Here is a 14,817-nt window from a genome sequence, read left to right as displayed (position 1 = left end):
TTAAGATAAATGATCCCCTCACCCTGTAATACCACACAATAGGTAAATAAAGCAAACAGAGAAGATGGGGAATTTTGTTTTGTTTTTCCGTTGTTTTTGGCCATGCCTCGTGGCTTGTGGGATCTTAGTTCCTCGACCAGGTATTGAACCTGGGCCCTCGGCAGTAAAAGCGCTGAGTCCTAACCACCGGACCGCCAGGGAATTCCATCTCCTTCTTCAAATGGACAGGCTCCATCAGCCAAGTGGGCTGGGTGTTTTTCCTGCCAGCAACTTCATGTTCACGTAGACCAGTAACTGGTTGGCCAAAGATACTGAGGCAAAAAGTATTAAGTCCTGATTATAATACTTTCCCCTTCCCCTCTCTCTTTTTCCCTCTGCTTCAAGTCCTATTTCTCACTCAGGGCCCTTACCTCTTCTTATCTTTCTTTCCATGCTTTCTATTCAGAGGAAAAACTACCTTTTAAAGATAGCCTTGTTCGTAACCTTCACAAGGCTTAGCTTTTAAATAATAAGATATGACCCTAGGATTTGTGATTTCCACTGTGCTGCAGAAAATTACCTGGAGGAAACAGAATGTTTACCTGAAATTCATTATGAGGAAGGACAGTTCAATACTATTACTGTCTGCCCACTGCCTAGCATAGAGTTTGGAACATGAGAGGCACTAAATAATGTCTTTTGGATGAATGAATGCATGCATGCATGAATGCCATGTAAAAAAGCCAGACTTAAAACAACAGATGCCGTTTGTTCTACATGGCAAATAAGAGCTAAAAGGCATTAATGTAGGTGCAAAAATCACTGTGGTCACAAACAGGATTTTGATATTATTTTTGAATTCCGAGTATAATATTTTACTTCCAAAATGAAATACCTAAATCATTTACCAAGCAATAGAGATATAACAGTCCCTCAGTCACTCACTTGCAAAGGAAATTTTCAATACAAATAAAATCATACATATTTATACTAGGGTAATTCAAAATAACTTCCTCACATAAGCACTGCTACGTTCAAATAAAATCTTGCCAACACTTCTGAGTACATTGCTTTAAAAAAAAATGCTCCCTGTAGCGTCCGAACTATTTAAAAATTTTGCCAGCTTCTTCAACATACATCAGTTATCTCTCTTCAAATCACTGACAAGAATTTAAAAACTGCTTCATCAGAACAACTGTTACCCTTTCTCATACTCTAGTGAGAACCTGATCTTCTAAAAAGGACCATATTTACAGCTTCTTCTGAAATTTTGAAACCATTTGGCTGATATGTTTTTGCTACATTTTCTTTTCCTGATTTAATTACTGGGGACATTTGCATGAAAACAGGGGGATAGGGACATACGATTTGTGTCTTATGAGTTCATCTGTTTCCGATGCTTATTCCCCACCTGAGATCAGTATCTATTTTATTACAATTGGGAGGCCAGGAACTAGATTGGAAAAGATGAAGAAGTTGTTGGAGGTGAACTAAAGTTCAGAAATAGGGACTTAGGAGCTAAAGGATTGGTGGGTGATATGATAATGGATTTTCTTCTAGTTTACTTATTTACCCGCAGTCATCATGTCAGTCACACATGCTGTTCCATTGAAAAGATCAGAAAATTGGGGAACTGCACGGAACTGGTGGGTTGATTGATGCTTCTCTAAGAAAATGCCCAGGCAGTTACTACTCTGTCGTAGGGGTCGAGAGGCGTCAAAGAAAACAGTTTACGAGCTGAGACGAGGTCACGTATGAACTCTAGAGACGGCCACTGAAAGTTGTGAAGGAGACAAAGCAAAATGCCCCACTAGTTTTGACCGCCTTCACGAGGAGAATCAGAGAAGACTATCGGCGTGAATTCTGCGCATCTTCACCAGGAGATCCGTGGGTATGTAGAACTGTACATGTTCAAAACTGAAGCTGTAATCTTCTCCTAACTTCACTTTCTCCCATGTTCGCCAGCTTGCTAAAGGGCATCAATGTCCATCCAGTCTCCTGAGCCCAAACCCTGGGTTGACCTTTGACTCCAGTCTTTCTCTTAACTTCCATAGTGAATCACTAAGTGCTAACAACCTTACTTCCACAAGTTCCTCAAATGTGCTCAAATCCTCCCCACTTACATCCCTACCCTGTTTCAGCTACTCAGCATCTCTTTCCTGAAAGAGGAAATGCCCAGCTCCTAACGGACTTCCCATTTGTAGTCTTTCTTCCCTCATATCTATTCTTCATACCATCACCAGAGTGAGTGATTGATCTAGAACATAAATCTGACTGTGTCACTGCTGAGCATAAAAGCCATCAGCGATTCCCCATTACATACCAGCTGTGCATCTCCAACTCAGGTAACCCTAAGGATGTAACCCTAAGGATGGGTGTTTTAATATTTACAAAGAGTGTTTTGAAATAATACTACTTCAGCTTCAAGTTTGTTTCTTTCCCATAGTTTTGGGTAAAATTGAGGATCCAAGAAGCTGGGCCATGTTAATCTTGCCTGTCCCCAGGGTTTGAGTACCCTAGTGTGAGAAGCACAGTGCCAATGCGATAAACCACAAGTTCTTTAGAAAAGCACATGCGGTCCTCTTGGATGGAATGTTTTCTTTTCTTCATCCTCTTCTCCCACCACTCTTCAAATGGCACATTACACTTTTATAATATTGTTTGCATTTTCCCCTGAACAAACCATGCTGTTTCCAACGTTAGGGCCTTTGCCTATACCGTTTACTCTACCAGGAATACTCCTTCCTGCTCCCTTTATTTGGCTGACTTCTCTGTTCATCCTTTAACTCAGCACACATGTCATCTCCTCCTGGCCCTTCTGTCTCCTCATAGCATTTAACACTCTGCACTGAGGTCCTTCCTTTACGTCTTCTTTCAACTGGAATAAGGCCTCCCTGAGGTCAGGGACACTGTCATCTTTGACTTCATACCCTATGATGGGCTGAATGTTGTGTCCCCCAAATTTAATTTATTAAAGCCCTAACCCCCAATGTGATGGTAATTGGAGGTGGGGCCTTTGGGAGGAAATTAGGTTTAGATGAGGTCATGAGGGTGGGGTACCCATGATGGGATTAGTGGTCTTATAAGAAGAGGAACACAGAGATCATGCTCTCTCCTTGGGCACGCAACTGAAGAAAGGTTATGTGAGCACACAGCAAGAAGGTGGCTGTCCACAAGCCAGGAAGCCAGTTCTCACTAGGAACTGAATCTGCTGGCACCTTGATCTTAGACTTCCCAGCTTTCAAACCCGTGAGAAATAAGTGTCTATTGTTTAAGTCACCCAGTCTATGGTATTTTGTTATAGCAGCCTTAGCTAAGTGTCCCCAACTCTTAGTAAGTATCTGGCAGATAGTGAACACTTAAGAATACTTTTTAAACTGAATATGAATGTCATGGTACAAACTAATTTTTATTACTGGACGAAGAACTCCAAGCACATGCTTTTTTTTTGTTTTTTTGTTTTCACGTGCATGTTTTATTGATGATGCGTTTAGCCACCAGAAGACCTTCCATGCTTCATGTTAAGAGGAGACCCAAAAGATGGAAATTTCTCACTGCATTTTTTAATAACTTGCATTAGTTTAAACATGCATATGCAAAAGTATTAAAATAACAAGACCTTTCACATGTAAACATTTTCAAATTTCAAAGCTTTTACATATGCATTATTTTACTTGATTCTTATAATAAACTTTCAAGGTTGGCAAATCTTTTTATCCCTAATTTGGAAAAGCAGGAAATTAAGAGTTTGATGGAGTAAGACAAAATAATCAAACCTATTTTGGGAGTCCCAAGTATGTTTCAGATATGGAAACATCTTTGGAAACCGGTAAAGGGCAAATCTTGTTATTCTTATGTGACAGATGAGGAAATACGGTGTTGAAAGGACTGGCTCAGAGTCACATGGCACTACTGTCAAAGTAAAAATTGAACCCAGTGTCCTGTGACTCTGTTTGGTCCTGATACATACATATATATATATGTATTAGAAAGGAAGCCATGGTCTTAAGAGAACACTGGAAGGAATTTTTTTCTCTTCTTTTCCATAACTGGTCTGTTACTTGTCTTTAGCCCACAAAGACACCAAATCATAAACACAGTCATTCAAGAGAGTAGTTTGGAAGTGAAATTGGAAAATTAATTTGGCTTATTAGAGATAGGAGAGTAGTGGCAGCAGGGATCATATAGAGACTGAACATTTAAAAAATAATTTGTTCCCTTTGCCTTAAAGTCATAAGCTTCTTAGTTTTAAGTAAACGTAATGAAACTATCTGAATATATGTTACCTGCAATTTTCCGGAATTTTTTTCTGATAAATGTGAGTTCTAAGAAAATGTATATTTCTTAGAGTTCTGTTGTTGAATGAAGGGCTGCTTCCAGTGAGAGGCTGTCTTTCACTTCTCTTCACTCAGGATTTTATAAAGCAAATTTAGCAGATATTCTTTTGAAGGGAAAAAAATTTCTCAGAAGTTAAAATGGTAGATAAAAACATATTATTTGATATATTTGTGCTTTACAATATAAGTATGAAATAACGTAAATGTTCTGTCAAATGCATCAGTATTATTAGCCAATTAATAAATTCAAATATGTGATGAATCACCTCATTTCCTAAGCTAATGGATTGCTTGACAGTTGCATACATGTATCATATATGTGTTCATTGCAAATGCTTATTAATTTCTACTATGTGCTGGGCACCATGCTAGGAATAAGGGTACAACAGTGATCAAGACGGACCTAATCCGGGACTTCCTTGGTGGTCCAGTGGTTAAGACTCTGCACTCCCGATGCAGGGGGTAATGGGTTCCATCCCTGGCCGGGGAACTAAGATCCCACATGCCACACAGCATGGCCAAAAAATAATAATAATAATAATAATAATAATAGTAATAATAATAATAATAAAGAAAAGAAAGACAGACCTAATCCTTGCAGGCTGGCGGGGAGGACAGACTGTGTGTGATGAATGCTACTGGGAGTATAGAAGTCAGACCCATCTAGCCAAACGATGGCTACAAAATAAAGTGAAGGCGAGAGTAGATCTTCCTAATGCACAAAAGGTCAGGTCTTTAAAATCCATCAGCTACCACTGAAATTAGTTTAAATCACCTGTGACGTGTTTTAACTCTTCCAGGCTGGGCTAAAGGTATCTTGGGACCTTGGAGCAGGCTGGGAGGAAGAGGGGAGAAAGCCTAGTGTCAGAGCTTCAGGGAAGGAGACCGACGTTCCAATGACAATAGCTAGAGCGCTTTGGTGCCCAAAGCTCTCAGGAGAATGACCTCAGCATCCGGGGTTAATTCTGGTGGGGTGGTACTCTTCTTGCCAAGTATGAGGCAGTGTCTCTTCCTTTCTGGGGGTTCTGCTTCGGTTGTAATCGGACCCCAATCAGACCCATGTTGGGTCTCATGGACCAGCTCTGGCCCCTGACAGGAGGACATTATAGCAAGGGCTAGACAGGTTATCAGGGGAGTGGCCTCAAACTGACGATCAGACCAGGGCACTTGTTTCAGGAGAGAACCAAATACAGGGACCACATCAGAAGGAACTGGGCGTTTGGAGGCTGCTCCTTAGGGGGCTTTCGGGTTCCTGGATCCTCCCTAGGGGTCAGGCCCTGTGCAGCAGTCTCCCTCTCTCTTTCCTCAACACTCTCTTCCTGCCCCCACTGCCCCTCTCTTCGTCATCTGTTTGTTTGTATTCCAGTACTATATCTGTTATGCTCAAATGTTGACTAAGGCTTCTGTTTGCAACAACAGTTAATGGCTTTTAAATGTGGATTTGGCTTTCATTAGGAGAATATTATTTTCAGTAATTGTCAGTTCACTAGAATATAGGTAAGGCTTTGGGGTTTTGCTTTGAAAAGTATGATGCTTGAAGTTAAAACAAGTATAAACAAATAACATTAATATTTTGATTTATGTATTGATTTTCGTGGTTGTACATTTTTTAACCTAAAACAGAAAAAAGATAACAAAACTATAAAGAAGTCTTTAGTTAATATATGAATTTGTTTCCTTAAGCGTCTTTACTCTTTACTTAAGATAACTAAGTAGCACACATACATTTGCTGTTACCATGTAATGGAATAGGTCTTTAGAAATGGCCCCAAGTAGACATAAGCTCATCATTTGTTTATGTTTTTGCTCAACTTTATTTTTAAAAAAATTACATTAAAAATGGAGCTTTATTTTCTGTTTGAATTTAAGTTCTTTCTTTAACCTCTGTTTTAAGTCAGCTACTTACCACTTTGGCAAGTGATTTTGGCGAAGTCACTTAACTTCTTTGGGCCTTAGTTTCTACATCGATAAATATCAGATAATAGCACCAAGCTAATAGGATCATGAATTAGAGCGAACAAGACAGTGGGGATCCAAGTGCTTGTTAACTGTAAAGCGCTAATGCATGTGTTTGGTATTTATATTCAGATGCAGGTTATGCTTGCATCCTATAAATTAAAATTTGTTCTAAAACTCCACCAGTTCTTGCGGCAAGAAATGTGAAATGGCAACGACGAAAAGGGTCAGTGAAACTCTTGGCTTCTAACCAATCCTGTACAAAATCTTTCCTAACCACATATTTTAAAAGATGAGGAAAGATAAAGGAATGAAGAGACTGCCCTTTTTCTCTAACCCTTAAAACATTTTTTCTTCCCAAGAAACTCAGTTATAGAAGCTTGAACCTAACTCAGTACTAAAGGTGGCCATTCAGAGGACTGTTTAGAATGTTGTATTAATGAAAGTGAGGTGCCATGAACATGTACTCTTATCAGACAGAGGTGGACATGATCAGAACAAGCTTGTTCGCAAAGCCATTCCCTGTCGTTGGCCATGAGTCACAAAAATCTGATGTCTGGACGTGAAATGAAATGCTTCCTTGAACCAAAGTTGAAATTTGTGTGTGTGTGTGTGTGTGTGTGTGTTTGTGTATTTAATATGTAAAGGAAGAATGAAATCAAGACATGAAACTCTTTCATTGACTCAAGTTTAGGGCCAAATTTTAATAACACAGCTGTCCGGATGTGAGACACTAATGAGAACATAAGGAATTCCTGGATAGAAAAGGGCTGGTTGGCCCAATGGCCTGTCTCCTTCAAGTTTATTGCAACACACCTCTCCGTGTTGTCAGCAAATCTTCCAACCCCTTTTGCCTACATAAACATGTCCCGCTGTCTCTTAAACTCATTTTTTCTTTATGTTTCACTCAATGGACTTACTCGGTAATTTGCAGTATTCTCCATATGCTGGGGGATCGCTGGATGAAGTAGTCTTACATTATCGCTACTTCTCAATTAATTACATAAAATATTCAAGAGTAAAATATTTTCAGCAGATAGCACTGGAAATTTGGAAGAAATCAACTGAAAAAACAAACTTACAATGCATTTAGAAAGAAACAACTGTTCTTTTGCTAATCTACGTTTTAATCTTAAAGATGTGAAGATGAAAGTGGAGAGTGATTAAGGTGGGCAAACATAAACACTTTCTTTTGCTGTATTAGCCTCATTAACAGATTTCTTAGAAAGAAGAAAATGCTAAGCTCAAATGATACAACAAAGAAAAGGACCTGATGTTTTATTTTGGTTCGGTTAAAGCCATATTCCAGATAATATTTTTATTTCCTTAATTATATCAATATTTCAGGCATAAATTTGACTTGAACTATTCAAAACATTGAATCGGTTCTCTGAATCAGTGTAGAAATGATTTTACATTAAAAACTTTTTTTCCCCAAACTTTCTACATGCCTGAAGACCAATGAGCTTGGGGCAAGTTCTTCGGTTGACTGTGGGACCTTCTGATTGGAACGTATCTTTGAAAACTTCCTTTAAGATTTGATCGGAGGGCAAGGAAGTGGAAATAACTAAAGGGTGCTGAGGAGAATGAATGATTAATGGTTTAGCTGAATATTTTACATTTTCATTTTTGAATGCCATTATTTTAAAATTATTTCAACATAGGTGTGTTGATGTGTGTGTAGAGATTATACGTCGGTTTTAGTCTTTGGTTGATAAACACATAAGGTAACCATCTTGCCCTGGTTCGCCCTGGCATTTTCTGGTTTTAGCCCTGAAAGTCCCACTTCCTGTGAAATTTCTCAGCACCAAGCAAACAGGTAATTCACAAACACATATGAAAAAAATAAAAATAATTTGCTCCCAAGATTTGCTAAGCTTTTTGGTCTGCATACTCTTCAGACTGTGGGAACTCAAAAAGCAAAGTGCTACATTAGCATTAAGGATTTTGCTCTCTTGTTAAAACAGCCTACGCTCAGGTGTCAGCACCTTGGTGACTATGGTGAAAGATGATCCACTTGATTGTTTCTTTTAAATTGTTTCCAAGCTCAGATGCATGATAGCTTATTTAAAAAAAAGAGCTGGAAAATATTTAAAAATCAAACCTATTTTCTTCCAAACTTTTCTCTTCCAAGTCCCTTGCTCTCCAGATGCGCTATAAGATACATCCTGCATCTAGCATGTTGAACGATCTCCAAAATCTCTGATGCCTAAGCCATGTCCTATTGTCCAGATTAAGGTAGGAAAAAATGATCTATGTTGACTTATTTTAATCTTCTGTGCCTCAATCAGAGGAATTCTGTAAGTATTTTGTGTAAATATGTTGCTGATTTTAAATTTGTGGATGGTGACTTTTGAACTTTCTCAAGAAGGTCTCAATAAAGAACATGGCTGAATCCCCGTCTTAATGATTTTTAGCTTCAGCAAAGCCATTTACTGGATTCCCCTTCCTAACAACTGCTCTGCCAAGCATTGTATAAAATAGCATTCTTCATGGTTAGATGATCCTATGGAAGGTGAGCAAAAGATTTTAAACACAGAGGAATGTAACCAGCTACTCATTCAGAATTTCTCCATCTTTCACACGCATGCTGTGTCTCTGTGGTAGCATCTTGTTGTGTGCGTCTGCATGCGTGTGCTTGCATGTGTAAACACATAGCATTTAGCTACAGAACATGTCACAGATTTCTTTCCTGGTCACCATGCTGCATGACTGATCCATTTCATATGATGTGTTTAGTATGGTTCATTACCCACTGGTCTTATTATTTAACAATTTGCATTAAATTGAATTTTCTATTTACAGGTGTAAATGGAAATTTTGGCTTCTGAGAATTTATTATTTACTGGCTAGAACGTTCTTGCTTGAATTAGCTCTGCCAATATTGGATTGTGTATACCTGGAATAAAGTTTGGGATATTTAATTAGAATATCATCGTAATAGGAACTTGTTATTTTTATGGCTAAGCTTGAGCTACTGAGGCCAGATCAGTACCATTAGTCTAGGAGACATTTACCATAATTCTCTAGAGATTTTTTTTTTAAAACATGTATTTTTCTTGATGGATCAGAGGAAGTTAAATTAGTGGCAATGTGTATAAATTACTCAAAACTCAAAAAGCTTGAAACCTTTATCACCAGCTGTAACATTTTGTTGATAACTGGAAATTTCTCATTTTGAACTCTTTTAGCTTCCCAAAAGCTCAGGGCACTAACGCTTATTGACTGCATACTGTTTGCCAGGCTTTGACTATATGCTTTACCTATCTTGCTTCATTAAATCCTCAAAGTACAGTATCTTGTGAGGGGGGCATGGTGTTTATTCCCAATTTACAGGAAATGGATGCTTAAGAAAGATCACAAATTTGCCTGCACACATACCCAGTGAGTGATGGAATCACTCTGAAGCCTGCTTTCCAGGCCACTGCTATGTTCTGGGTCAATTACTCTCAACTCCGTAGTGTTGCTCTCGTGCCACTGTCCTCACGTCCCAGCTCCCGCTCAACATCTCAATGCTTCAGAACATGCTAGCACCATTCATTGCCTCAGGCTTTGGACGTGTTGTTCCAGTCTTACCTTCTCTGCCTGACACACTCTTAATTTTATGTTTTTCTAAATCAGCTCCAGCATTGGAATGGTCACTAATTGAGACTATCCATAATGGATCTGGCAGAGTCTGTCCAAACACCTAGGACAGCGTGTCTGTGTTTTAATATTTTAATTTTTAGCTTCTCTCTCTCTCTCTTTTTAAAACAGCCTTATTGAGGTATAATTCACATACCATATAATTGACCCATTTAAAGCCAAGCCTACAATTCAATGGTTTTTAGTATATTTACAGATGTGCAGCCATCACCCAAGTCAATTTAGAATATTTTCATCACTACAAAGAGAAATCTTGTACCCTTCAGCTATCATCCCTTTCCACCCACCCCTCCATTTCCCTCAGCCCTAATCAACCACAAATCTACTTTCTGTCTCCTTGGATTTTCCTCTTCTGGACATTTTATATAAATGGAATCACATCATACATGGTCTTTTGTCACTGGCTTCTTTCACGTAACATAATGTTTTCACAGTTCATCCCTGTTGTAGCATGCATCAATACTTCATTCCTTATCATGGCTAAATACTATTCCATTATGTGGATAGACCACCTTTGGCTTATCCATTCATCTATTGATGGACACTTAGGTTGTTTCCACCTTTTGGTGATTGTGAATAGTGCTGCTATGAACATGTGTGTATACAAGTTTTTGTTCAAAGACCTGTTTTCAGCTCTTTTGGGTATATACCTAGGAGTGAAATGGCTGGGTCTCAATTCTGTGTCTCACTTTTTGAGGAACCGGCAAACTGTTTTCCATAGCTGTATTGTTTTATATTCCCATGAGCAACGCATGATGGTTCCAATTTCTCCACATCCTTGCCAACTACATGTTCTTTTCTTTTTTTTTTTTTTAACTTCTTTATTGGAGTATAATTCCTTTACAATGCTGTGTTAGTTTCTGCTTTATAACAAAGTGAATCAGTTATACATATACATATGTTCCCATATCTCTTCCCTCTTGCATCTCCCTCCCTCCCGCCCTCCCTATCCCACCCCTCTAGGTGGTCACAAAGCACCGAGCTGATCTCCCTGTGCTATGTGGCTGCTTCCCACTAGCTATCTATTTTACGTTTGGTAGTGTATATATGTCCATGCCACTCTCTCACTTTGTCACAGCTTACCCTTCCCCCTCCCCATATCCTCAAGTCCATTCTCTAGTAGGTCTGTGTCTTTATTCCCGTCTTGCCCCTAGGTTCTTCATGACCTTTTTTTTTTTTTCTTAGATTCCACATATATGTGTTAGCATATGGTGTTTGTTTTTCTCTTTCTGACTTACTTCACTGTGTATGACAGACTCTAGGTCCATCCACCTCACTACAAGTAACTCAGTTTCGTTTCTTTTTATGGCTGAGTAATATTCCATTGTATATATGTGCCACATCTTCTTTAGCCATTCATCTGTCAATGGACACTTAGGTTGCTTCCATGTCCTGGCTATTGTAATTAGAGCTACAGTGAACATTTTGGTACATGACTCTATTTGAATTATGGTTTTCTCAGGGTATATGCCCAGTAGTGGGATTGCTGGGTCGTATGGTAGTTCTATTTTTAGTTTTTTAAGGAACCTCCATACTGTTCTCCATAGTGGCTGTATCAATTTACATTCCCACCAACAGTGCAAGAGGGTTCCCTTTTCTCCACACCCTCCCCAGCATTTATTGTTTGTAGACATTTTGATGATGGCCATTCTGACCAGTGTGAGATGATATCTCATTGTAGTTTTGATTTGCATTTCTCTAATGATTAATGATGTTGAGCATTCTTGCATCTGTTTGTTGGCAATCTGTATATCTTCTTTGGAGAAATGTCTATTTAGGTCTTCTGCCCATTTTTGGATTGGGTTGTTTGTTTATTTTGATATTGAGCTGCATGAGCGGCTTGTAAATTTTGGAGATTAATCCTTTGTCAGTTGCCTCATTTGCAAATATTTCCTCCCATTCTGAGGGTTGTCTTTTGGTCTTGTTTATGGTTTCCTTTGCTGTGCAAAAGCTTTTAAGTTTCATTAGGTCCCATTTGTTTATTTTTGTTTTTATTTCCATTTCTCTAGGAGGTGGGTCAAAAAGGATCCTGCTGTGATGTATGTCATAGAGTGTTCTGCCTATTTTTTCCTCTAAGAGTTTGACAGTGTCTGGCCTTACATTTAGGTCTTCAATCCATTTTGAGTTCATTTTTGTGTATGGTGTTAGGGAGTGTTCTAATTTCATACTTTTACATGTACCTGTCCAGTTTTCCCAGGGCCACTTATTGAAGAGGCTGTCTTTTCTCCACTGTATATTCTTGCCTCCTTTATCAAAGATAAGGTGACCATATGTGTGTGGGTTTATCTCTGGGCTCTCTATCCTGTTCCATTGATCTATATTTCTGTTTTTGTGCCAGTACCATACTGTCTTGATTACTGTAGCTTTGTAGTATAGTCTGAAGTCAGGGAGCCTGATTCCTCCAGCTCTGTTTTTCTTTCTCAAGATTGCTTTGGCTATTCGGGGTCTTTTGTGTTTCCATACAAATTGTGAAATTTTTTGTTCTAGTTCTGTGAAAGATGCCAGTGGTAGTTTGATAGGGATTGCATTGAATGTGTAGATTGCTTTGGGTAGTACAGTCATTTTCACAATGTTAATTCTTCCAATCCAAGAACATGGTATATCTCTCCATCTATTTGTATCATCTTTAATTTCTTTCATCAGTGTCTTATAATTTTCTGCATACAGGTCTTTTGTCTCCATAGGTAGGTTTATTCCTAGATATTTTATTCTTTTTGTTGCAATGGTAAATGGGAGTGTTTTCTTAATTTCACTTTCAGATTTTTCATCATTAGTGTATAGGAATGCCAGAGATTTCTGTGCATTAATTTTGTATCCTGCTACTTTACCAAATTCATTGATTAGCTCTAGTAGTTTTCTGGTAGCATCTTTAGGATTCTCTATGTATAGTATCATGTCATCTGCAAACAGTGATAGCTTTACTTCTTCTTTTCTGATTTTTTTTTTCTATTTTTTTTTTCTTTTCTGATTTGGATTCCTTTTATTTCTTTTTCTTCTCGGGTTGCTGTGGCTAAAACTTCCAAAAGTATGTTGAATAATCGTGTTGAGAGTGGGCAACCTTGTCTTGTTCCTGATCTTAGTGGAAATGGTTTCAGTTTTTCACCATTGAGGACAATGTTGGCTGTGGGTTTGTCATATATGGCCTTTATTATGTTGAGGAAAGTTCCCTCTTTGCCTACTTTCTGCAGGGCTTTTATCATAAATGGGTGTTGAATTTTGTCGAAAGCTTTCTCTGCATCGATTGAGTTGATCATATGGGTCTTCTCCTTCAATTTGTTAATGTGGTGTATCACATTGATTAATTTGTGCATATTGAAGAATCCTTGCATTCCTGGGATAAACCTCACTTGATCATGGTGTATGATCCTTTTAATGTGCTGTTGGATTCTGTTTGCTAGTATTTTGTTGAGGATCTTTGCATCTCTGTTCATCAGTGATATTGGCCTGTAGTTTTCTTTCTTTGTGACATCTTTGTCTGGTTTTGGTATCAGGGTGATGGTGGCCTCGTAGAATGAGTTTGGGAGTGTTCCTCCCTCTGCAATATTTTGGAAGAGTTTGAGAAGGATAGGTGTTAGCTCTTCTCTAAATGTTTGATAGAATTCACCTGTGAAGCCATCTGGTCCTGGGCTTCTGTTTGTTGGAAGATTTTTAATCACAGTTTCAATTTCAGTGCTTGTGATTGGTCTGTTCATATTTCCTATTTCTTCCTGGTTCAGTCTCGGAAGGTTGTGCATTTCTAAGAATTTGTCCATTTCTTCCAGGTTGCCCATTTTATTGGCATAGAGTTGCTTGTAGTAATCTCTCATGATCCTTTGTATTTCTGCAGTGTCAGTTGTTACTTCTCCTTTTTAATTTCTAATTCTATTGATTTGAGTCTTCTCCCTTTTTTTCTTGATGAGTCTGGCTAATGGTTTATCAATTTTGTTTATCTTCTCAAAGAACCAGCTTTTAGCTTTATTGATCTTTGCTATCGTTTCCTTCATTTCTTTTTCATTTATTTCTGGTCTGATGTTTATGATTTCTTTCCTTCTGCGAACTTTGGGGTTTTTTTGTTCTTTCTGTAATTGCTTTAGGTGTAAGGTTAGGTTGTTTATTTGAGATGTTTCTTGTTTCTTAAGGTAGGATTGTATTGCTATAAACTTCCCTCTTAGAACTGCTTTTGTTGCATCCCATAGGTTTTGGGTCGTCGTGTTTTCATTGTCATTTGTTTCTAGGAATTTTTTGATTTCCTCTTTGATCTCTTGGTTACTAAGTAGTGTATTGTTTAGCCTCCATGTGTTTGTATTTTTTACAGATTTTTTCCTGTAATTGATATCTAGTCTCATAGCATTGTGGTCGGAAAAGATACTTGATATGATTTCAATTTTCTTAAATTTACCAAGGCTTGATTTGTGATCCAAGATATGATCTATCCTGGAGAATGTTCCATGAGCACTTGAGAAGAATGTTTATTCTGTTGTTTTTGGATGGAATGTCCTATAAATATCAATTAAGTCCATCTTGTTTAATGTATCATTTAAGGCTTGTGTTTCCTTATTTATTTTCATTTTGGATGATCTGTCCATTGGTGAAAGTGGGGTGTTAAAGTCCCCTGCTATGATTGTGTTACTGTCGATCTCCCCTTTTATGGCTGTTAGTATTTGCCTTATGTATTGAGGTGCTCCTATGTTGGGTGCATAAATATTTACAATTGTTATATCTTCTTCTTGGATAGATCCCTTGATCATTATGTAGTGTCCTTCTTTGTCTCTTATAATAGTCTTTATTTTAAAGTCTCTTTTATCTGATATGAGAATTGGTACTCCAGCTTTCTTTTGATTTCCATTTGCATGGAATATCTTTTTCCTTCCCCTCACTTTCAGTGTGTATGTGTCCCTAGGTCTGAAGTGGGTCTCTTGTA

The 14,817-nt window shown here is 38.2% G+C and overlaps 1 long non-coding RNA gene across 1 annotated transcript in view; it reads left to right on the top strand.

Moving 5' to 3' along the window:
* LOC137764935 (uncharacterized) overlaps nucleotides 1–14,817 on the top strand; it is a 41,171-nt gene that overhangs the window by 1,913 nt on the left and 24,441 nt on the right. Inside the window, exon 2 of the long non-coding RNA XR_011074085.1 lies at nucleotides 1,683–1,870. This is a non-coding gene — a long non-coding RNA (uncharacterized lncRNA). The remainder of the gene's footprint in view (nucleotides 1–1,682; nucleotides 1,871–14,817) is intronic.

The sequence above is a fragment of the Eschrichtius robustus genome, chromosome 5 (genome assembly GCF_028021215.1).
Source record: "Eschrichtius robustus isolate mEscRob2 chromosome 5, mEscRob2.pri, whole genome shotgun sequence".
In the NCBI taxonomy this organism is placed as follows: Eukaryota; Metazoa; Chordata; class Mammalia; order Artiodactyla; family Eschrichtiidae; genus Eschrichtius; species Eschrichtius robustus.
The sequence above is the reverse complement of the archived record's forward strand: the minus strand, read 5'-3'. Positions and strand labels throughout refer to the sequence as shown.